Genomic DNA, 26,047 nt, shown 5'->3' with positions numbered 1-26,047 from the left:
GCAGCCAGAGTTTCTGCACTTGTGGCAGTTCCTGTTAGCTACAGAAATCATATCCAGATGCCTCAGGCCCTAAGGCCCTTTTACTCCCTTGTTGTGCCATGCTAGTTACTCTTTGGACCCTTACATCTATGTATCTTTCTGTCTCTATCTCTGTCTCTCTCTGTCTCTGTCTCTCTCCCTCCTTCTATCTCTCTACTCCCAGCTCACAAGTGTATCATATTTTTTTTCAGTCACTGAAGGAAGAAAAGGAAAATTTTGGATGCCATCAAAGAAAGGGGTTAATGTTGCATGTAGAAATAAAGTATGCTTCTTTGCTTTCTGAAAATGATTCTAAAGACTATATGTAGCCCTAAACCTCTAACAGGCAAGTTTGGTTTTCCTCTTACTCATTGTTCATTTAATAATATTTTGAGATTTCAAAATGCATATACATAGCAATAGAAATGTATTCTAAAGGCCATATTGCAGTTATTTGTTCTTTAAAAACACAAAAACATCTAAATCATATAATCTATTTTTGTAAAATTATTTTTTCAAGTTCTCTGTACATGTAAGTATTAGATATTTTATTTTAGTTTTTAGAGCCAAGCAAATGGTTGAACCAATTTTTTTGTTTGTTTTGGCTTACTTGTTTTTCTTATTGATTTGTTATATAGATAATAATGTACTATATCGGTTACTATGAATGTATGGGAAATGTCTCACTATTTGTTATGTTAAGAAGGCATGGTTTTTTTTCAAAAGAGAGTTAACATAAAGTATATTGATCCCACAATACCACTACTAGGTTTGTATTACTAAGAGATTATAAGAAGTGAACAAGAATCCATATGTACAAAAAATATTTGTAGCAATTCTTGTAGTAGTAAAGAATTAGAAATTGGGGCAATACCCTTCAGTTGGGCAATGACTAAACAAGACTATTGTGCAATAAGAAAAGATGAATAGACAGATTTCAAAAAATCTGAAAAGATGTACATGAATTGATGCTGAGCAAAATGAATAAAACCAGGAGAACATTGTATATAATAATAGCAACATTGTGTGATGATTAATTATGATAGACTTGACTTTTCTCAAAAAACAGTGATCCAAAACAATTTCAAGACTCATGATGGAAAATGCTGTCTATATTCAGAGAAAGAACTATGGAGTCTGAATGCAGATTGAAGTATACTATGTTTGCTTTTTTGGAGGACAAGCTTGGAGGTGCTGTATTTTTTTCTCTTTTTGTTTTGAATCATTTTTTCATAGCATGACTAATATGAAAATATCTTTAATATGATTGCACATATATAGCTCATATCAGAGTAGTTGCTATCTTATGGGGGTGAAAAGGGAGGAGAAAAAATTTGGAATTCTAAATCTCACAAAACTGAATGTTGAAAACTATCTTTACATGCAATTGTAAAACAAACAAACAAAAAAATACTATCATGTAAGGAGGGTGGAGGGACTCAGAGATTCCAGCTTAACCTTGGATAGCCTAAGCGTTGTAAAATTCACAAGACCCTTATCCTGGGTATTCCTTTGGACACCATGGTGAAAATTTATTCAAAACTTAAGAACCTGTCTAGAGATTTTATCATCAAATGTTTAAAATCTTTTTTCCACGTATGGAATAAATATAGATGCACGTTCTTGAGCTGGTATTAGCCAAATAAAGGGTTTTTTGATGAAAAGAAATTGATTTATGTAGGTTCCTCATAATAATACCAGTTTTTGCACAATTTGACTCACCACAAATAAACAGAAATTATTTATACAAATACATCCATATATACATATATGTTTTAATTGTCAAAGAAAGATACTTGAAGAATGCATGCAATCTGCCACTTCCAGCATCAGAGATAACCAAAAAGATGTCCTTAGGGTAGGGTACTATGGTCCACTGACAAGCTCTTTTACAATAATCACAGCCTCAAAACAGAAGGTTTTTCTGCTATTTCACTGGGGGTTCAGGCAATATTAACCACATTCTAGAAGCAACAGCTGCCAGAGTTACTGGGACTAGGAAGTAAAATTTTCTGATATGCAATCTACTCAGCCATAAAAACAAAGGAGATATTACTGTCTCAGTAATCCAATGATATCTCTCTTGTTGGAGTAGGAAGCAACTTATGTCTCTTCTGCTACTAAACCAACTCTACTGACTATTGATCTGCCTATAGTAGAACAGTCACTTCTGATTTCCTTCTCTACTTCATATAATCTCTTGGGTAGAAATCCACTGTACAATTGAAGAGTTTAATTTTTTTTCATTTTTATTTTTTTGCATCCCAGGAGTATATATTGACATTATTCTTTTTTAGAAATTAAATATTTGTTTATTTTATTTTTATTATATATATTTAAATCTTATGTTTTTTTTTTTTAATTTTGATTTATTTAAAACTAAATACAAAATAAGAAAAAAAACTGAAAAGAAAAAGAAAGAAATGCAAGGGGGGAAAAAAGCAAAACATTATCATGTGCCCAGCAGATTCAGGGATTATTCAAAGTGTCTAACAATAAATTTCCATTTCAAACAAGTATATATAATAAAAGACAATCTATTCATGACTAACCATCTTTTTTTTTTCTTTTTTATAAGTTATTCTTTTGTTCTCAGTTATATTCTTTTTTACTTTATTCTTTTTTCCCCTTTTTATCTTACCCATCTCACTGAAGTATGCAACAGTTAAGCACTGACATATTTATACATACATACATACATACATTATATATGTGTATATATACACATGTATCTACATATATGCATATACATGTATATATGTGCATAAATAGCAAACATGAATGCATATATACATATGCATGCACACACATATACATAGACCTATATTTAAAAGAATATTTATTAATTTGGCTGTCATAATATAGATTCCTCTCTTGGCTGAAAATTTTGACTTTGTCTCAGATAAATGATTACTACCCTACTTTAAAAAAATAAATTCTAATAATAATTCATATTGATTGCTGATATATTTTACTCAAAGACTTACAGATTTTTATTGTAGCTGTTGATAAATCCTGTACAAATCTAATTGTAGTTCCAGCATAGTTGAATAATTTTTCTTTGTTAGTTTCCTGTAAATGTTTCTCTTTGATATGAGGGTTTCAAAGTTTAACAATATTTCTAAGTGTTTTTCCTCTTGAGATCACTTTGAGATGGTAATTGATGTTGGGGTTTTTTTTTGTCCCCACATTTCTACTTTCTCCTCTTGTTCTGTCATTCCAGGACTATTTTCTTTGACTTTTTTTTTTTTTTTTGCATTATTGTGTCAAGAATCCTTTTGCGTTTGTTTGTTTGTTTTGGTTCCAGCTTTTAGTAGTACAATTATCCTTATGTTTTCTTTTCTTGATCTGTTTTCTGCTGTTTGTCTTATATTTCACATTCTTTTTTTTTTTCATTCTTCATATTTTGTCTTGTTATATCTTGATCTCTTATAAATTCATTGGCTTCCCCTTGTACAATTTTAATTTTCAAAGAATAATTTTCTTCTTTAACATTCTGGATCTATTTTCTAATTGGTTATCTTTTCAGAATCTTATTTTGCTTGTATGGTTCTTTAAAAAAAAAAAAAAAACTTTTTCCTCTCTCTTTTGTCTTTTAAAGTTTTTTTTTTTTTTCATTCTTCCAAAAAAACCTTTCTGGAAAGATAATCTTTTAACCTTACTCTTTGAGTTATGAGAGGCAGGAATGTGTTATTTGTTCTTTTTTGTAATAATAGTTTTTTGTTTTTTTTTCAAAATACATAAAAAGATACTTTTCAATATTTACCCTTTCAAAACTTGGTGTTTCAAATTTTTTCCCTCCCTTTCCCCAATGCCTGCCCTAGATAGCAAATACTCCATTATACATTAAAGGTGCAATTCTTCTATATATATTTCCACATTTATCATGCTGTATAAAAGAAATCAGAATAAAAAGAAAAATAAAACAAGCATACAACAACAAAAAAGATGAAAATATTATGTTGTGATCCACATTCAGTCCCCACAGGCTTCTTTCTGGTTCTTTCCATCACAAATCTATTAGAATTGGTCTCAATCACCTCATTGTTGACAAGATCCACATTTATTAGTGTTGATTATCACATAATTTTGTTGTTGCTGTGCACACTGTTCTCTTGGTTCTACTCACTTCATTAGCATCAGTTCATGTAAACCTCTCCAGATCTTTCTGAAATCATGCAGTTTCCTTTTTTTTTTATGTTGACTTTCACCAAATCATTAACATCTCTAGCCCTCAATTTTTTTGCCTGCACGAATTGAGATATGAATGTTGATAATCTCTAAATCCCCTCATTACTTTAAATTTAATTTGAAAAGCACTGAATTTCATCATAACTAGCAACTTTGCCTTAAAATTCCATGATTCAATTTGTGACTATCAGGGGAACCATGACTTCTTAGGCTTTTTTCTCTCTGCTAATTTTGTCCAAATATAGCTCTGTTTTCTATATAAACTTCACAGAAAAAAAGTATAGTTTATACATACAGGATTGTAATAGAAAACACCCAAATCAAGGATTTAGAATTGCTAAACCACCCATTCTCTATGAGACCCAAAATCAATCTAGCAGAGAAACAGGGTTAAGAGGATTTTGTTAAAGTAAACAAATGGTGTTCTGAAAATCCAGGGACTCAAAGAAAGTTTTTGAAGAAAGACTAGTCAAAATGAGTTTCCCTCACTTTAAGATAGAAAGGATAATACGATTAATAACTCCATAGTTACTTGGAGGACTCAGTGATAAAGGCAGAAGAGACAGATAAAGTTATCGATATATTATTGGGGGAACAAGCTAATTTTATGAGTAATAATATTTTTTAAACTAGGAATGCTAATGGATGGACTAATTAATTTGTTTGTTGATTTTGAATGGGGAGATTTATACCTAGCCCTAACTCCAGTTGATTTTTTTCCCTCTTTCCATCAGTCTTAGCATCTCTAGTAGAAGAGATACTTGCCCCTATAAGAAATGTCCCATCCAGCAGTTTGTTAGTCAATTTAAAAAAGTTTGAGGCACAGCTGAGAATGCACACACCAATTATCTAGAAAGACAGAGATATAAAGGTGGTGGATTAAGCAACCTCAAAGAATGTGACTTGGCAGAAGATTAGACTGAAGAACTAGTACTGTCAATCGAGAGACAATGTAAGGACATCAAAAAAGAGAAAAGACATTAACACCCTGCAGCACTGGAGGTGTAAGCTGCATTGACCATATGTGGTTCTTACATGGTGCCCTCATTGCCACAATACTCTATGCCCACTTTTCCAGCAAATATTTTTCATCGGCCAAATAGCATTTATTAAATACTTCTTATATGCCATGCATTATATCTTTTGTGATGCAGAGAAAGCCCAAAAGAAAAATAAAGCAAAACTGTCCCTGCTTTAGAAAGCTTACAGTCTAATGGGGAAATAACTTCCAAACAACTGTTTACAAACATAATAGGTAGAGGAAAAGTAGTGTTGGGGGAAGGTGAGGGGACTTTCAACATAAAAGTGCTAAGATTAAGAAAGTCTGGAGAAGGTTTGTTACAGAAGGTGAGAGACTGAAGCTGTGATTTGATGGAAGCCAGGGGAAGTTAAAATGCAGAAATATGAAGTAAATAGATCCAAGCATAAAGGAGAGTTGGAGAAATGGCGTGTGTGTGTGTGTGTGTGTGTGTGTGTGTGTGTGTTAGGGACAATATCACATGTAGTAGACTACAGGAGATTGTATTATATACATGGTGGGCGGTGAGGATGAGCAGAGTCTGTTTATTCCAATTTATTGAAATGAATAATTATAGGAGATGAAGTGATGGGATCAGGAAGAAGCAGCTGGGACATAGAGTAAATGAAGGGAAATGACACTAAATAAATCTGAGAAAATTAGATAGAAAGCCAATTATATCTGCTTTAAAATGTCAAACTGAAGAATTTGGATTTCATATTTCCAGAATGGGTTATTGAATATAGTGAAAATAATCTGGTCTAGCTGTACCAGATCTAAAATTATATTATAAAGCAGCAGTTACTAAATAATGCGTTCTATCAATAAAAAGTTATTTAAAAATTAAAAAAAAAAAAAAGAAAATAATCTGGGTTCTGTGATAGATGATGACTTGGACTTTTATTTCAATAAGTATTAATCATAGAAGTAGTAATTTAGACTTCCATATGTTAGTCTCCAGAGCTGTGAACTATCAATTGTGTTCATTTGTCTAACCTCAAGAATGCTATTGGCCAAGCCTTGCATGAGTGGGAAACTGGCATGTTATAGAAAATTCTCCATTTTGTTCTTGTACATCTGGATCATCCTTTCTTGGCCAATTTAAGTAAGTAACCATTTTGTGACTACTTAGTCACTGGATATGATCCTTGCCTTGCCCTTTTTGTGACCATCCAATGCTGATGTATCATTTCTGATTTGACAGGGGGTTAAAATCAAGGTCTATCATGCAAGGAGACTTTGTATTTTGCCTTATATCTTCTGAGTAAGTAAGTAAGTAAGGCCCTGGGGAAAGGAGGCATCTCAGATCACAAGGAAGATCTGAAGCCCATTACATTAAAATGATATACTTCTCCACAATTATTTCAAAGTAATTATTTATATAATGTTGATGCTGTCCATATTTTTTCTTTTGAAAATTAATTGTTCATATCCTTTGACTATTTGAGGAGGCAATTATTTTAACAAACATATTTCTGTCCATTCCCTACATATTTTGACTATCAAACTTTTATTAGAAATTTTCCTCAAAAACCTTTTGTTCATACTCACTGAAGAACTCCTCTTACTGTAGTTACATTGATTTTGTTCAAATACCTTTAAATTTGTATTCTTGAAATCTGTTTTTGTCATTTGTGATCACTTTTATTCTTTATTTACTTTGAATTCATTTGTATTCTCCTTTATTCTTTGTTTGCTTATGAATTTTCACTATCATGCTTATAAATGGTTGATCTTTATTTTTTTTTTTTTATTTTTAAATGGTCATTTAAATGGCTGATCCAAAACATAGTTGTTTTGTTAAACAGTATAGGATTCTGAGCTATACCTATTTTTTTTCCCAAAACTACTTTATACTATTTCCACAATTTCTTATCGAATGGACTGCCCTATCCTGAATAGTTTGTATTTCTCATCCACTGAATTCATCAAATGTATGGTTTTGTTTTACTTTCTAGACTGCTCTACTAATTTAATTTTCTGTGACTTTACTGGTAAAGAATAATCTCAAAGTTTGAGGTTTTATAATATAATTTCAGATATATTATTACAATCTTTATGCCTACCATAAAACATTCCTTTCAATAGCCTAGAACTTTGCTCCTTCCCCAAAATTATTTTTAAATCACCATATGTGTGCATATATAAAGTTTTATGATTATATGTACATATATAGTAATTGTGGTTTTTATATTATATTATGTGTATATGTGATATTCTACTAGAAATAATACACAAATGATTAGGAATTTTTGCAAAGTTTTGGGTACATAATCATAGATGTTAGTAATGAAAAAAAGAATGAAACATATAATATTTTACTGAAAATATTTAAATTCCTTCATTTCCATATCAACTATATCAAGTTTAAATGTATCAATAGGATTGGTTTTCATCTTTCATATTTTCTTTGTTGTATTAATAGATAGTAATATTATTGCTTTTGTTGAAATTTAACTTATTTCATGAAGATACCACACTAAAGTCCTAGTCAATTCTTCATTTTATCAAAGAGAAGAATATCAGGTTTAAATAGCTATAATAGGGGAGTGCAGGTTTACACAAACACTTTGCTTGAAAAATTCAAGTACAGATCCAGTAGTGAACTACATGTGTCTTCTAAGACAAGATTTCTTCTTGTTTTTTAATAATCCCTGGAAATCTGTGTACAAAGTGATTGTTGCTATTATTCATTCATTTTTTAAAAACCATAATAGCCTATGAGAGAGTAATACTAAGTAATGAAAGAAATCTTGATTTTCATTTGAGAGGGTTCTAATGAAATCACTGATCCTTGAAGTATCAGAATTTCACAAAGGAACTTTTTGAGATTAAGAAACTAAATTGAATCCATATTTTCTTGCCCTAAAGCCATGTGCTAGCTCATTTTTAGAATGAGATACAACTTAGCAGCACAATCAAATACTTTCAGAGAATCTACATTGATTTCTGTAGGAGGTAAAACCAAGATCATTTTAGAGTCTCCCAACTGAAGCACATATTGAGTTACCATTGAAATCACAGCAATTCCTTCTATACATAGATTTAACAGCAAGAGGGCAATAACAGCAGTAAAGAATCCAACCTTCCATTAACAGGTGCTTTAAAAATGAATAGAAAACACATTTCTAGTTTCTCTAATCTTTTCTTCTCCTATTTCTTAACCACTCTAGTGCCTAGAGTGTTAAGGTATTATATTGTTTGAACTCTAGTACTGAGGATACAAAAAACAAACAAAAACAAAAAAAACACTACAGTTTTCATTTTGGTAAATATCAAAATGAGAACAATCTCTTTCATTTTAATTCAACAAATTTGTTAAGCATCTATTGTTTGCAAGGCATATGAGAGTTAATGTAGCATAGTGGATAATGAAATAGCTTTGTAGACAAAATCACCTGGATTCAAATATTTTCTTTTAAACATACTGTTTGACTGACACTGGGCTAATGTTTTAATATTCTTAGTTGGTTCTGAAAAGGTATATGACTATTGCAATTGAGAAAGCTTCATCTCCAAAAAGAAGTTTCATATAACCATGGAATCACAAGTTGAAAATTCCTCTAAAACAAATAAATATATACCATGCAAGGTACAATGTTTTTTTTAATCAAAGATCATGTAATGCTGGAGAAACTGAGGCAGGAGAGAGATTAGAGAGTTTTTAATATTTTATTAATTGGAGAGTATAATTGACTGGCCAGGACTCTCGTCTCAAAGTATCCAGTGATGAATGAGAGAATCCCAAATCCTTATATACCTTTTACAAATAAAGAAGGGGAAAGAAGCTGGAAACTTCTTCACAGACCATTTGGTTCTGTCAGGATGGGGGGGGGGGGAGGCTATAAATTCTTATTAAAATCCAGAGTCAGGATGTCTGAATAAACAGAAGTAGAAATGTCAATGAGGTATCCAGTATAGTCTTATCTTTTGGAATATTTTAGTGGGGTAGTGTCATAAATTCTTGAAGGCAGAAGGAGTTAGGAATCAGGAAGTCTGATCTCCCCCTCATCTTGAGTCTCACATTGACAATTTATAACCTTAGAGCAAATGGTTCTCAGTCTTAATGGACCAGAGGGGGAGTTTACAACTAAGGTGATTGAGGCAGAACAGTTAAGGAAACAGATAGAACAATCCAAGGAAACTCAGTCAGGACAATAAGGGAAACTAGAACAGGGAAACTGAGGTAGAACAGTTCAAAGAGACTGTGGCATAATAATAAAACTACAACAATCCTTGTTTTCCAGCAGCTTAGAATTTTCACAACATAATCCAGTATAGTCAATGAGAGCCTCAAAAACTGATCTATTTGTGAAGCTACTTGACATATAGTGATAGATATATTGTAGACACAAATCTGAAACACAGAGAAATATTGGAGCTGCCTCAATATTTTTACCCTCGTGAAAGGGGCATTTTCTTAAGAATAAAAAATTCTTCTGGATCCAGATCTTCTTGACCATCATAGCTCCTAAGTTATTTTAAAGATGGTATTCCTATGAGTTTCCCTAGAAAAAATTGACATTCATAAATGTTACTTACATTTATCTATTTATTTTGTTTTCTGATTATTTTTCTTTATGTCTATGTTTCTTCATCTCTGTCATATTGCTCTACCATTAAAAACAAGAATAAATAACTCTTAAAGAAGAAAGAAATGTTAAGAAAAAAGTCTATAATCAAAAGACTATATATTTTATTCTTATGTATTTGTGTTTATATGTTTATAGGTCATTATTCCTCAACTAAGGAAATTAGTTTGAATAAACAAAGGTATTTATAAATAAGGCATATTAAGAATAGGTGCTATAAAATTCCTCCATAACTCTGCTGTTAGTTTTCCACCAAATAAACAGTGTGGGTAAGAAGAGTGGTTAACATAAGGAAAGTACTCTAACAAAGAGGCAAAAACTTAGAGAATACATAGAGCAAAAGAAACTTACAGCATTTCAGTATTCTTGTATGTACAGTATTCAGTATTCTTCTCTGTTGTTGACCCTAACTATGACCCCGGCCTTAAGCACTCTAAAGGCCTACATGATCATGGTTCTATATCACAAAGTTAATAGTATCTGTATTTCTGACAGTTTTTCTGAAACTTTCCCAATTTTCTGAAATGACTCTGTGTCAAGAGTCTAGGACCCACCAATTCATCACAGAACCCTGGCATTGGTTAGATATAATAAATCCACAAATAATAAATAATATATAAATTTTGATTAGTGTAAAGGAAAGATAAAAATGCTTTGCATTTTTTACACTTATGTGTCTCACTAATAACTGTATCTGAGATTAGATTAATATCCCCAGAGAATTGTAGAGGGTATTGTTTTATTATCAGCCCAAGTTTGTAAATGTTTCTCAGATGGAAGTTCCTTGTACTAAAATATCTCATTTTTGATAATGATTAAGTTTCAATGTTACATCAATTTTCTTTAATAAGGTAGCTCTTTTGATGAAGCATGTTCTAGTGAAAAAGGTCACAGTTCTTCCATGAACTTGCTTCTTGATCTGAGAGCAAAGTCATTTAATCTTTATGAAACTTATTTCTTCCCCTCCAAAAAATAAGGCATTTTATCACATTCTATGACCTAAAATATGAACAAATGAATTATTTCACACTTGACAAATCAATATATTTGAAAAAAAATCCTTGCATAGATATATTTCAAAAGTTTCTGGCAAGATTGCTTATGCTTAATCTCAACTCTCTTGCTTTATGGATGTTATTTTACCATCATATAATGCCTTCTATGTTCTTTCCCTAAATATAAGTTCTTATCCTTTAAGGTTCAGTATATATTCCATTTTTTTCTGAAGTCTTCTCTATTGCATTCAATAGCAGTTTTTCTATTTTGCAGGCTTTTAAAGTCTCAGTGCCATATATTTGCAAGTAATTGTTCTCTAATTGTATCTCACACTACTTTTCTTTTCTCCAGTGTGATCACAAATTCTTTGAAAATAGAAACTAGACTTTAGTTTCATGGGTAAGCTCATCCCATTCACATTAATAATTACAGTTGTACTTCTGTTCATTCAGTCCTGCCCAACTCATCAACCTGGTGGAATATATTGGCCATGGGGTTTTCTTGAATAAGTTAGTAGAGTGATTTATCCTTACCTTTGCTAACAGATTGATGCAAATAGAGCTTAAATGACTTTTCCAGAGCCAAAAGCTAATAAGTGTCTCTGGTCAAATATGATCACAGATTTCCTGATAGCAGACCCAGATCTCTACCAACTCAGCTGTCTAGCTACTTTCTATTATGATTACTTGCTACTATTTTCTTTCATCGATTTTCTTTCTTTCTCTATTTTTTATTCTATTCCTACTGAAAAATATGCCTTGTTTCCAATCTCTGCCTCTACCAATTCACCTTTGTTTTTATGCTGTCCTTCTATTATTCCCCTCCCTTACTATTTCCTTATTGCCTGCTACATTTCTATACACAACTGAGCATGTATATGTATACATACATACACACACACACACATACAACACATACAGATATATAATCTTTCCTCTTTGAATCAATTCTGATGGGAACAGGGTTCCAGCATTGTCAGCCATCCCTACCATTTTGCTCTCCATTGTAAAACTCTTCCTTTACACCTCTTTTATTTGAGATTTCACCCCCTCCCCAGTTTATCTCTCTATTCCTCCTTCTTCCAGTGCATCCCTGTTTCTCACCCCCTTATTTTGGGGGAAGATCATTTAATATTTAACTCATATGCATATCATCTTTCTTGGAAACTCCTCTTAACCGCCATAACAATAATAATCCAGTAATTGGGATTTACATGTTTCATCTTTCCATATATGAAGTTAAACATTTAACTTGGCTAAATGGACTTAATAAAGTCCATTATGATTATTCTTGTTGTTGAGCTTTTTATGCTTCTCTTGAATCTTGTGTTTGAGTGTCAGACTTTGTATTTAGCTCTGATCTTTTTATAAAAAATGCTCAAAATTTCTCAATTCCCATTTTTTTTAAATTCAAAGATTATACTCATTTTGGCTGGGTAGGTTACTATTAGATGTTATTGTAGCCCCTTTGAGTTTCAGAATGTTATATCTGTAAAATCTGCTTCTTTAACACGGAAGCCATTAAATCTTGTATTAACTTGATGGTTACTCCATGATATCTGAATTGTTTCTTCCTCAGTGTTTGAAGTATTTTCCTTATGACCTAGGAGAATTGGGCATTTGTTTATAACAATTCTTAGAGCTTTCAAATTGTGATCTCTTTCAGGAGGTGATTGGTGATGTTTTATTTTTGCTTTTGTTTTTTCTATTTCTATTTTTTACTCTGGGGAATTAAGATTTCAGGAATTTTTTTTTTTTATAATTTCTTGAAATAGGTAGGTTATGCTCTTTCTTTGATCAATCTATTTTTTCATAGTTTTTTTCCTATGAGATATTTTACATCCCCCCCCAATCATTTCACTTTTATCATTTCCTTATGTCTCATGAGGTTACCAATTCTAATTTTTAAGGAACTATTTTCAGTGAAAATTTGTACCTTTTTTTTTTTTAACCATTTGGTCATTTCTGCTTTCTAGGAAATTCTCTTCTATATATTTTGGGACTCTTTTATAATTTAGCTAATTCCATTTTTAGGGCATTTTTTCTTCATGGTGTGTGTGTATGTGTGTATATCTGTGTGTGTCTGTGTCTGTTTATATGTGTGTGTGCTGTTTTAACCAAGCTGTTAATTTTCTTCATAATTTTCTTCCACCACTCCCATTTCCCACCTATTTTTCCTCTGCCACTCTTATCTCTTTCTAGACTTTAGGTAGCTTCGCATAAAATGTTTTTGGAGGCTTTTTTGAGGGTGAAAGCAATAGCTGCTTTCACATTGTTGTCTTCTGCTTTTCTGTCTTGGTCTTTCCACAGTAAATATTTATGGTCTCTTTTTTTGATAACTTTTTCTGCTCATTTTTTGATTTTTAACTTTTTACAGTGGGTTCTGTTTACCTGTGGATAGGGAGATACTGTCTTAGACTTCAGGGTATGTGTGTGTGTGTGTGTGTGTGTGTGTGTGTGTGTGTGTGTGTATGTGTACATGTTATTGTTTTCAGAGCTAGTTCTGAGGGTTTGTAATTTTTGGTACTTCTATGATGGTGTAATCCTGAGAGACCTCTACCCCTTTGGCATACATATCTTCCGCTAGTGTTTTAAATTTTCTTAAACCAGAAAAAAATATCTCACCCTGACATTTTTTTTTTTACTCTGCTGCTCCAAAATTTCATTTGAGATGTTATTTTAAAGTCATTCAGAGGGTAATCTTATTTGAGTACAGTTTCTGGCTACTCCTACCTCGCCATCTTCATCAATGTTCATGGGTTTTGAATAGCCAATGACATGAATATAATGGAAAGTCAAGGGAAGAAAACTAGCATTTTTTCAGTGCTCACTATGTGTCAGAACTAGATCTGGGAGTTTGCAATTTTCAGATCTGGGAATATTAAAATAAAAGAAATGGGAAAATAAGAAAATCCCTATCCTCAAGAAGTTTATATTTTCATAGGGAAAGATAATACATAAACATGAGTGCCAAATTAAAAAAAAAATTAAGGGTATTAGAATATATGTGGATGATTTGTTCAGCAACTATAGCTACTCAGGGTCTAGATTTAACTTTGTTCATAGGTCATTTATTCATGAGTTAACAGTTTCAGAGGCATTCTTTATATTTCAAAATGATAATTCATAAGTTCTGGTATACTTTAGGCAAAACTTCACATGTACTTTCTTAAGTAAGAGAATGATGCAATTAAAAGTCCAGATGTTTATTTCACTGTGTCAGGCAGAAAGCCATGTAACCCTCTTTGATGATATATACCATTGTGTATCTCTTTTTCTAATAAGAAAGGTATTACTACATTCAGTTTAAATCTTGTAGTATCAGCCAATTTTCTCTTTTCTTATCCTCAGCTAAATAAAGAGCACACATATCTTTGCAGTTCATCAGGCCATTAATTTAGATTTTAGTAGTTTAATTCATGCCCCTAAAGTCACAGTAACATTTCATCAATTAGTATTTATTGGGTACAGGTTAATTTAAAAAAAAGAGAGACATTCTCTGTTCTCAAAGAGATAGATGCATTCCTTATACTCAAGGACAACCATTGACAAAGACACAAAGAAACAAGGTTTAATTAAACAACTAAATACAAAAGGAAAGACTATAGGGAATTTTCTAGGTCTCTCCAAATCAATGTATAAAAAATAGCATTGCTTATAAAACAGAAGAAAAATCTTCCTGATAATGAGAAAAAAAAAACTAATAGTGACACTAGCATATTTTTAGGAAATGTAGAGTGACTAGTATTCTCTACATTAGGATGTAAATATCATAGAAACATAATATTATTCTTCCTTGATGAATTCTTTCTCACCAATCAGCCCTATTCTCAATACCATTAAAGGTATGGACAAAATTCTGGAATAGAAAGTTACCCTCTCTCTCTGATATTTCATGGTCAATTTGTTGTTGTTTTTGTTTTTTAACACTGTCCCTGTCTATTTTGTGCTACCAAGTGAATTTGTTCCTTGACAAAAATTCTTCTATCTAACAATAACATTTGCATGGTTTAAATTTGGAGTCCTGTTTTTAGAAAATATTTTTGTTATGCATCCCTCTAGATTCCTATGATCCTCTCTTTTTCCCCCACCCAATTCTATTTCAGAATATATATTCCCTTCCCTCCAGCCATTAAAACTTACAAATCCTAAACTCCAGCTTTATAAAAATAAAGCTCTTATGTTCTGCTTTCCAAGATATAACTAAGCATACCAAAAAAATTCTATGCTAATATAAAGTAATATGCTAATATAAACTTCAACTTTAGTATTCATATCATCTTCTATTTCTCTTTTAGAAATGCAACATAGATGATAATCATTGAACTTGGTCTAATCTAGGTCAGGATCCAAAAGATAGTTGTCAAGTTACAAGCAAGAATATGATTTGAGGAACACTGAGGCAAGATACATCCTTTAATGTAAGAGCTAAGCCATAAGTTAGAAAGCAATCTTGAATCTTCATAAACAAAACAAATAAATAAGCAGGATCGAACAAACAGTAAGTCTAAATCACTTCATTTTAGTTAATGATTAAAAGTCAAGGCAACTGTTTTGATCAGGCGCACAAATGATTAATTAAGTACTGATTAACCATCTATTATCTTCCAGGGCCGGTAAGTACTAAGTATTAAAGATACAAAGACAAAAAATGAAACTCTTTGCTTTGCTTTAAACATACATATTATATGTTTATATGTAACTCCCTTAATTATTAAATTAATTATTATCCAAATTTGATTAACTTTTATAAAGAAATAATTACCTAGATGGTAGAATAAAAATGTTTCTTAAAAATAATGATGTTAAACATACATATTCTCTAAACATACACAAGATATTGAAATGAAGACAACTTCATAGACCATATGTAGCAAAGATTTATTTCAATTATCCTTTCTGTATATCTTTATTTTTCTCTTTTTCTGGACTCTTAATTAATTTTCCATTCATTGTAATATTAACCTCAGGTCAAAGGGTCAATCCTAAAGTCATCTTTCTATCTCTAGTTAAACTTTAATGTGTTTCCTAGTCTCTTTAGCCATTACTTTTAGGGGAACTCAAGTCTTAGTCTTTGGAAATTAACAAAGTTATCACCTTTTGCATGGTGGTACAGGTGGTTTAGAGAAGTCAGCATTATTCTATCAAAAGAGAATTTTCTTTGTTAGTGAGATCTGCTAGAATTGGATTCTCTAATTCCTAGGTGACATGGTGTAATACACATAAGCCCAGAGATATATCTGATTATTTGAACCAATCTTAATGTGTAACATCAGCTTATTCCATCTAACAATTAAAATATTTTTTCTCCTTCCAAATTGATTAATGACTTATTTGCACTTGATTTTTTTAAGGAAAAATTTAGGGCTAGCTATATTTAAACACAAGGAAGCTATATTCACACGCACAAAATAAAGGAAAAGGTGAGGTAGAAAGCCTTACAAACTAAGTAAGGCCTTATGTAAGAAATAGTTCATGAATAAAACTTTGAAGCAGGTTGGGGAATTTGTGGAAGTAGAGAAGAAACACATTCCATGCTTACAGAATATAACCTGTGCATGGATAAAGAGTTGGAAAGAGAATCCCACTTATAAGCAAGCCTTTTTCACTAGGATGATAAAAAGCACTGAAGGAGTAATTCATAATAAATTTATATTGATATGCTGCAGCTAGATTCTGAAGTGATGCTAGGCATTTGGGTAAACACTGGTGCTTCAAGGAAAGGGGAGAAAAACAGACCCTAAAGTCAAGAAGTTTGCAATTTACGAGAGAAACAACATGCAATAATTAAGTATAAATAATCTCAACAAAAAAATAATTATTATTAAAAATAAATGGGGATTTTTTTTTAAAAAAAAGAGGTTGAGATTCTAGTTGAGGCTTGAAGGAAATCAGGAGATAAGGAGAAAGAATTTTAACTGTTGGAGACAGCCTGGGAAAATGCACAATGTTTGAAAATAGAAAATCTTGTTCAGAACACAGAGAAACAAAAAGTCTCTAGTTTTCTAAAGTATGAGAAAGGAATAGGCTTTCAGAATATACTTAAAATTCAAGACTATACTTGAACTTCAAAAGAGTTATGATGTCATTAGAATGGCTACTCGCTCCATGATGCAGGTCACAATACAGCCCATATTTTATTTGTTCCATTCTCACTGCTGTCTTTCTATAAATACTTCAAATAATAGTTTTCATGATTTACTGCCAATATTCCTCATTATCTACTGCTCAGCACCAATGAGAAGTCTCTTTTAACAGGTAGCAAGATTTGTACTTAGACATAATTCATCATCAAAGTCATGTTTAAAATCTTTTTCGCTCAGTAAAATCCTTCAAAGTTTGTTTTCTGAATGAGGTGAGGATAAATACTGCTATACATATATTACTCTGTGTGTGAGTGGGAATTTGCATTTTCATAAACATATTAATTGAGATAATACTAACTTTCAAACAAAAGTCATCTTAGAAACTATGTACAATTGAGATTTGCAATTATGTGTACAGACCACTCTATTTGTGAAAATTATTTTATGTTTGTTAAATGTAGAATGTAAGATATATTAAAAAGAAAACACAACCAAAAATAAGTCTGACTAGAGAATCAATGGGGGGGGGGGAGAACATTTCTCTGCTCTTGAATTACGAAAGAGATTATAACTGCCAAGCCCTGTTGGTATTTGAGTAGTTTTTACATAATGTTTATCTATGTTCTAAAGCAGCAGTTCTTGAATATCTGTGTAATAAATCTCTTTGAAAAAAGTCTGATACTGTAAATATTTTTTTGTTATTTATTTGACAAAAAAGATAATAATCTGAAAGAGATTTACTTTGCCCTGGGATAATATAATTATGGGGGCAGCAAAAATTTCATTTTATCCAAATTCTAGCCATCTGGCACAGTATTCCATGTGCAGTAGGGGATTAATAAATGTTACTTAAATTGAATAGAAACTTTCAGAAATCTGCCGACAGAATACAAAATCAGAAAGAAGATATTGTTTTGGTTTATTATTTGTGTGTGTTTAGCAAGATTTCCAATTATTCACTTTTAATTACTTAATTTTTCAAAATATGCATTGATGAATATTGAATAAGGGCAAACAAATAGGTAAGTAAAAATAATAATGAGGAGGAGGAGAAGAATGATAATGACAAAAGACATAAAATATAAATATATATTAATGAATATGTAAGAATAAGTTATAAAGCTGGTTTTCTGCTATGCTCACCATTAAAAATTGATTTTTCATTAACTACCATGTCTGGACATCTTGGTGTTATTTTTTAAAAGAAAAATAGAATAATTCTTTGCAATCATTGCCTGGAATTGCTAAGCTAAAACATAAAGATTTCTAAGTTATTCAGGCAGAGAAAATCAAATGCCCTGTCTATATTTTGATTCATTACTTTTCCAATTTTTTTGCTTTTATTCAAATAACCAATTAATACAAATAAATATCAAACTATAAACAATTGTTATTGAATGGATTGCTTGATTTCGGTCAACTTGAAAGATATATTTATAATTCAAAAATTATACAAATATAATTTTATTACCTAACAAAACAGAAAATTATCTATATATGATTTGAGTAAGATTTTCAGTGGAGTAAGATAGTATTAATATTTTTGGTTACATTAATTCTTCAAAGCTATTGAAATGTCCCTAATTGCAAGGTAGTAATTTAATTATAAAACCATAATAAGCAATCATTTAGATATAGGGTATTGATATATCACTGGATTAAGCCTAAAGAATACTAAACCTTGGAATGCCAAAGCATGAGAAAGAAGACATAGATAGGTCATTTTTTAAAAGTACATTCAAACTGTTAAGGTTTCTTTCACAACCTCACTGTGTGTTTTATTAGAAGAGGAAAAAAAAATGCAGATCTTAGGGTCTTAGTCATTTATATAGAAGTGATGACATCATATTTTTTTTTCAAAAAAGGAAATATATTTTTTCATAATCTCTATGTTCATGAAAAATTCTTTTGAGTAATCATTGTAGAAAAACCACTTTAACAGACAGTAAATGAGTATAGATTTCTAAGTTTAAATAGACATTATCTAACAATGATACTATAATGAATCAGAGGATGAAGCTTGTATCCCAAGCACTTAACACAGTGCCTGGCAAATTTCAGGTACTTTAAAAATGTTTATTAGATTTACTTGGATGGGATTGGAAATTCTAGATGGTCACTTATGAAATGTTATAAAAGGAATTTTTGTTTAGCTATCAATTGACTTTCATGGCCTTTGGGTATTTTTTCAACAATAGGATTTTGGAATTCTCTGATACCCTGAATTCCTTGTCCTCTTTCATTTTACAGCTAAAGTCATCCTGAATGTATTCATTAGAGAAATGCATTGTTCAAAAAACACAGTAATTGATTTAAACACAATTTATTTATACGTTATTTTATCTGTTTCCTGTGAATGTTGTGATTTCTTTATATGACTTCTCACATTTCACTTTCAAAGATTTTTGTTTGTTTCTTCAATTTCAGACATTTCAAATTATATAAGATTTACTTTAGAGCTAGAGAACTATTTTAAATTGAACACAATCATAAAATAATCTATTCTAGCATACTCATTATTCAGATGAAGAAATAAGCTTTAGCCTTGGAAGGTTTAGGTTTATTAAAGTTCATATAACTAATAAACACCAAAGCCAGTTTGATTTCACAACTCCTAGTTTAATACTTGTAGTTTGCTATTTTTAACTATCATAGTTTGATTTTTCTTTTATAAATGGAAGTAATTTTCCATAAATTTTCTCATCTACTATTTTAAATTTTGGATAAAACAACAAAAAAAATCTTCGAACAAATGCATTTGTTTTGGAAAAAAAATTAAAAATGTTATTAATCTATAAAATATAAGGTAAGCTACAATGATATCAGCCTCTCATTATTATCTATGAAAAATATATTTCAAATCAAGGGCTGTCAATCAATGTCCTCATTCATTATATAGAATCTTAGTGTCACAATTGAACATAAATAAAAATAGCATATCTAGTGCTTTCTATATAACAAGAAAATTTAGAATTTGCCAGTTGCTCATAAGTGCATTCTGTGATGTCAATAGTGTTTCAAGAGCATAAACAAATGAGAATAGATTAAATTAATGATAAAAGCAATGAGGTGATCACTGTGCTATATCCTCAATTGTTTGACTGAGTACATTGGAAAGCAAGAGAACATTCTTGAATTTTTATTCACAACTGCAACAAAGAACAGAATTTTATGGGAGAAACTTAAAATACAAATCTCTTTCTAAAGCCACTTGGACTATCTATGGTACCTAGCATAGCACCTTATTCCTCTCTAGGTTGTATCTTGGATGTTCATTACCATGAACCAAAATGTTTTCAATTGGGATGCTCACTCCAGCCCTAGAATTTAAATCCTGGAAAGATTTGTGGCAAATACATCCTATCCCTCTGATTTATTGGCTCCTCCCCAAACATCCAATTAAAAATATAGATTGGTCATAAATGCAAGCTACATTTAGTACTTTGGAGAAAATTTCCCTCTTCGCCTTTCATTTTCTTCTTCCATGTTAGAATTGAACAAGGGGAAGTTAGTATAAGTCAAGAAATTAAAAAAAAAAGGGGGGGGGGGAGAAGAGTGTGAGACATCTCATAAGAAAAACAACAGATCTAGAGAATTGTAAAGGGCTGAAATTCTTAAAAAGTGTGGTTGAATCAGACAATGGAGCACTTAAGGCTAATTACCTATTGAACAATGATTCTATTAGCATATGTTTAGAATTGCTCTTCTCTCAGTTAATGCTGGCTCAATGTTTGGGGTTAAGAGAATTGTAGGTAAGGATTAGGGGGTGGAGTGAGAGAGGTGAGAGAACCTCACTTTGCAGCAGGATCAGGAGAAGGGAGGTTGATGAGGAGCTTCTGGCAGTTTTGTCTGTCTCCTCACTTCTTCCTCTAAAGAACAAGGACTTTTACTTATCCTGACTGGCTAATCCTGAGGCCTCCAGGGAGCTAGCTCAGACTTCACAGAGAACAGATAAAGAAGAGAAAACATAAGAATAATTTGCCTACCTGAAAAATATAACCCCCCCCCAAAAAAAAAAAAAAATCTTGGCACAATAATACTATAAATAATTAAAGGCAATTGTCCTGAAGTGATACAACAAAAGTGGAATATAGAAATAGAAAAAATCCATTGATTGCCACCTCAAAGAGATCCTACAAGAAAAACACATAGGAATGTTATTGTTAAATTTTGAAACTCTCAGATCAAAGAGAAAATCTTCCAAGGGACAACAACAACAACAGCAAAAATTCAAATGTACCAGAGCTACAATTAGAAATACATAAGACCTTCGGCAGTTACAATAAAAGACTACAGGTTTTAGAATGCTATACATCAACAATGAAAAGAGCTAGAGTTGTAGCCAAAAATATTGTACAGAAAAATTAAATACAAAGAAATATAACTAACTGTTGCTTGGAGAATACAGGGGGGAAAAAAGAGGAAAAAGGAATAAAGTAAAAAGTACACCAGAAACAAAAGAATATCTACAAAGAAGCAAAGAAAAAATGGACTGTTATGAATAGAATTGTTATAGATTTTGAATTTTCCCTTATGTTCTGCTGGACAGAGGACATTTTTTTTCTTTTTCTGTTTCTTTCTTTTTTCTGATTTTTTAAGTTTCGCATTGAAGTTTTATTTAAATAAATAAATACATATTTAAAAAAATTATATGAATCCACCAAGTACCTCCTGAAATAGATACCACAGTGAAAACTCCTAGTAATATTATAGCTAATTTGGAGAGCTACCAGGTCAAGGAGAAAATAATGCAAGCAGTCAAAAAGATACAATTCAAGTATCATAATAGTGAGGATAATATGATATTTAGCATTTTCTGTATTAAAGGATTGCAGAGTTTCCAATGCCATATATCTGGAGGGCAAAAAAGCTAGGATCACAACCAAGAATCAACTAGCCAGCAAAACAGTTTAATCCTTCAGTGAAAAATAGATATTAAATTAAACAGAGGACTTTCAAGCATTCCAAATGAAAATCCCAGAACTGTATACAAAATTTAATTTTCAAATACAAGACAAAAAAAAAACATAAAAAGATTAACAGAAAGAGAAATCAGAAGGGATTCAATTTTGTTTCTCTTTTTTAAGGAAGTTGGAATGAGGGCACACACACATACACAAAGAGCATGAGTATGAGTTAAAAACAGTTAATTTTCTCAAAAAATAATTAAATTAAGAGATGAGAATGGAGAATGCATTGGGAGAACAGGAAAAGGAGAGTAGAATGTAATAAATGATCTGACATAAAAAAAGCTAATAAGAGACTTTACAGTAGAGGTGATGATGAAGGAAGCATGGATCATGAGGAGTGGTATGAGTTGTACCTGAACTTTAATCTCATTGAAATTGGCTCAATGAGGAGATGTCATACACACTTCTTTGAGTGTAGCTACACCTTATAGGAGTAGGAAAATAGAATAAGAGAAGGGTGGAAGCTGATAAAAGGGAGGGTTGATTAGGAGAGGTAAAAATCAGAAACAACATACTTTTGAGAATAGACAGAATGAAAGGAGAGAAAGAGTAAAATAAATGGGGAAAATAAAAGGAAGGGAACTACATAGTAATCATTTTTTTAATATTTTAAATATTTAAATATTTTAAATAAATTTGACAGCATTGACTCTTGCATAGTCTTGTGTTTTAGAATTTTCTCCTCATTCCTCTCACCCCCTTCCCTAGAAGGCAAGCAATTCAATATATGTTAAACATGTTAAAATATATGTTAAATCCAATATGCATAAACATATTTATACAATTCTTAGTAATAATTAATGTAAAAATATTGCAGCAAGTTTCTCTGATGAAGATCATATTTCTCAAATATATAGAAAATGGAGTCAGCATTGTAGCAATAAGAGCCTGTCTTCAATTGATACATGGTCACGGGTTATATAAACAAGCAGTTTTCAGACAAACTAATCAAAGTATTTATACCTACATGAAAAAAAAATACTCTTAATGACAATAGATCAGAGAGATGCAATTAAAACAACTCTGAGTTTTCACTATGTCTATCAGATTAAATAACAGAAAAGAAAAATGACAAATATTGGAGAGAATACGGGAAAAAATAAAACACCAATGCATGATTGGTCTGTTATATATTGATTCAACCCATTCTGGAGAGCAATTTAAAATTATGACATAAGGGTTATAAAATTATGTATACATTTTGATGCAGAAATAGCACTACTCTGGTCAGGGCAGAGAGAAAATCTCTAGTTAGCTTAATCTATGTTTTAAACCTGGACCCAAATGACTCTGAAGGAGAGAGGAAGGCTGATAACTTTGCTCAAAACTGCCTCACTTAAATAGTCACACGTTGTTTCTTTTGGATAACAAAGGACAAGCAATAGTCTATGAGTAAGAGTATCTGCCAATTGGACAATGATGCCCTTCCTTCCTTCTGTTCATCTTCCCCTTCCTCTTTCTTCCCTTCTTACTTTCCTCCTTCCACAGGGGAAACTATACATTTATATATGATCTCTGCCAAAAAGAATACAAATTTTCTGAAATAGAGTTCTGCTAAATTAGGCTTTGTTAAAGCTCATTTGGATTCAAATAGAGCTACTTAACTATGCCTTAAACAAAAATCACTCTGTGTCTCACTGACTGGCTAATAATAATTTCCAGGCCAAGCCTCTATTGGTTATTTTGGGAGAATTTGATGGTTCATCATCAGTGTAAATGGTAATTGTTTCTGTTCTGGGCAGACAACTGAAGTTCTTCTTCCAGATTGATTTTTTTAGTAGGTAAAAGAGGCCATGTTTTGCCTTAATTGTTACCTAGCTAGAACTCACTCATTTCAGAGACAAACTGAGACCTGGGAAAGGCCTTTACTAAAAAAAAAAAAAAAAAAAAAAAAAAAAAAAAGCCAAGGTTTCCCACTGCATTCAGGGTCATCTCCAATCACGCTGATCTATATCTTCAATGGACCAAGTTGGGTCTAGACATAGTTCTGCCTCACTTAAATCTAATTCATTGAGAGTCAAGGTATCAAATTGTTGATATTATTGATCCTTTTTAAGAATAAAGGAAAAACAACCACAACTACTAGATCTATATCCTAAAGAGATTAAAAAAAAACCAAAAATGTTCAAAATATTAATTGCAGCACTTTCACTGGTGAAGAAAATTGCAAATTTAGAAGATATCCATCAATTGGGAAATGGTTTAGCAAGTTACTGTGTACGGTTGTAATGGAATAATATTGTAATATATGAAATTCCAAATAAGATGCTCTCAGAAAAACCTAGAAAGATTTATATGAACTGAAGTAAAGTGAAATGAGCAGATTCAGAAGAACAGTGTACACAGTAACAATGATATTGTATGGTGATCTACTGTTAGTAACTTAGCTATTCTCAGCAATACATTGATTCAAGACATCAATGATGATAGGTGTTGCCTATCTCCACAGGGGTGGGGAGTGGGGGGAACTGGTAGAGCCTGAGTGCACATAAAAGATACTTTTTCTTTCCTTCTCTTACTTTTTTAAACCTGCATTTTCTTTCATAATATAACTGATATGGAAATATGCATGACTGCATATGTATAACCTATGTCAAACTGCTTTTTGCCTTTTTATTGTCCTTGTTCTTTGTCCCTTGACAATGTCAGGGAGTGAGGCTGGTTGAGAATTCGTAAACCATTTTTTTAAAGTAGAATTTTGAATTTATTTGTGCATAAATTGGGTGAAAATTAAATTTTAAATAAAAAAGAATTCCTAATAGCAACATTCATTACAAAGGTAGCACAGTAAAAGCTAAAAGCAATTTATCTATGATAAATACAATTAAATATTCATTAATACATATTCATTAACACAATAAGTAACATACATTTAAAAAATTAAATTGCTTGATATACATTTAGATAAATCATGACTAATGGATCTAGAAACAGGTTATTAAATTTAAAAAATTTTTTTGAGATTTATGTCATTAAAGACAACTGGACTTTACTGTCCCCTCTCCTCAATAGTTCTTTGTTGTTACTATCATTTGGAGATTGGTGAAGTAGACAATCTATCACGCTCTCTCACCTTTATCTGTGAAATCCTGTATTATATATTTTATTACTATCCTCATCTAAAGGAAAGGAAATAGAAGAGCAGCTGTTTAGTGACATACCCAGCTTCATATAGCTAGTATCTGAAGCCAAGTTAAAATTCAAATCTTCATGACCCCAAGTCCAATGCTCTATCTATTGTGAAACAGTTAGCTGTCTTTACAAGTGGATACTTGTTTATGATTAGATAATCTACTGGATTAGATAGATTTTTTTTTCTGCCTAGGTAGTGAACGTATGAAATACCTGATAAATTAAAACATTTTTAGACATATGCCAAGACACTGATACATACATGCACCTGTTCCCAATGTTTGTAGAAAGTGTGGAAAGATAAAGCATGTTAACAGACATCTGCATGTTCTGGGTTTTAGAAATAGGTAAATATTTCATATATATAAATAAAATTGTGTTTTTTATTAATGATGATGAGAGGGATAAGTCAAGATGTTTTGGTATCCATTCAGGACATTTGAAAGATGAAAATCCTTATTTTATTGTCTGCTTTGTGTGCAACATGTTTGCTTATGAATTTTTTAGAAGATGAATACATTGGAAATTATCAGAGCAACTATGTAAATCCCAAGGCTTAAATTTGACAGAAGTTGTACATGTATTAGCTCACAATATAATACTGAATTTCCACAAACATGCTGACTTAGGATGACCAAAATAAGAAATAAATAACCAGCACTGAAGTTTGGATAGCAATATGTTGATGTCAGCAGATGGTATGTGGATATAGTAATAGTACTAGAAAACAGAAGAACAGACAGCAGTGCTTACTATGATGACAGATTGACTGACTGCAAAAAGCTTGAATGTTCTGGTAGTATTTATCCTTGTGTTTGAATGGGAGACATAAAAGTTCATATTAGGCTTCATAGACATCAGAGAGATTGTAAGCCAAATTCAACTTGGTGTTTGCTTAGTGTGTTTGCAGAGTAGTTCAGTGAATTTCATATACCGAATGAGTAACCCATAAAATGAACTTTTTTCTGATTATAAAACAAATACATTTACTAATGATTTTTTAAAACTATGAATATCTTTTGAAATAGAATTTCACAGCATGGAA

Source organism: Antechinus flavipes, chromosome 1 (genome assembly GCF_016432865.1).
Source record: "Antechinus flavipes isolate AdamAnt ecotype Samford, QLD, Australia chromosome 1, AdamAnt_v2, whole genome shotgun sequence".
In the NCBI taxonomy this organism is placed as follows: domain Eukaryota; kingdom Metazoa; phylum Chordata; class Mammalia; order Dasyuromorphia; family Dasyuridae; genus Antechinus; species Antechinus flavipes.
The sequence above is the reverse complement of the archived record's forward strand: the minus strand, read 5'-3'. Positions refer to the sequence as shown.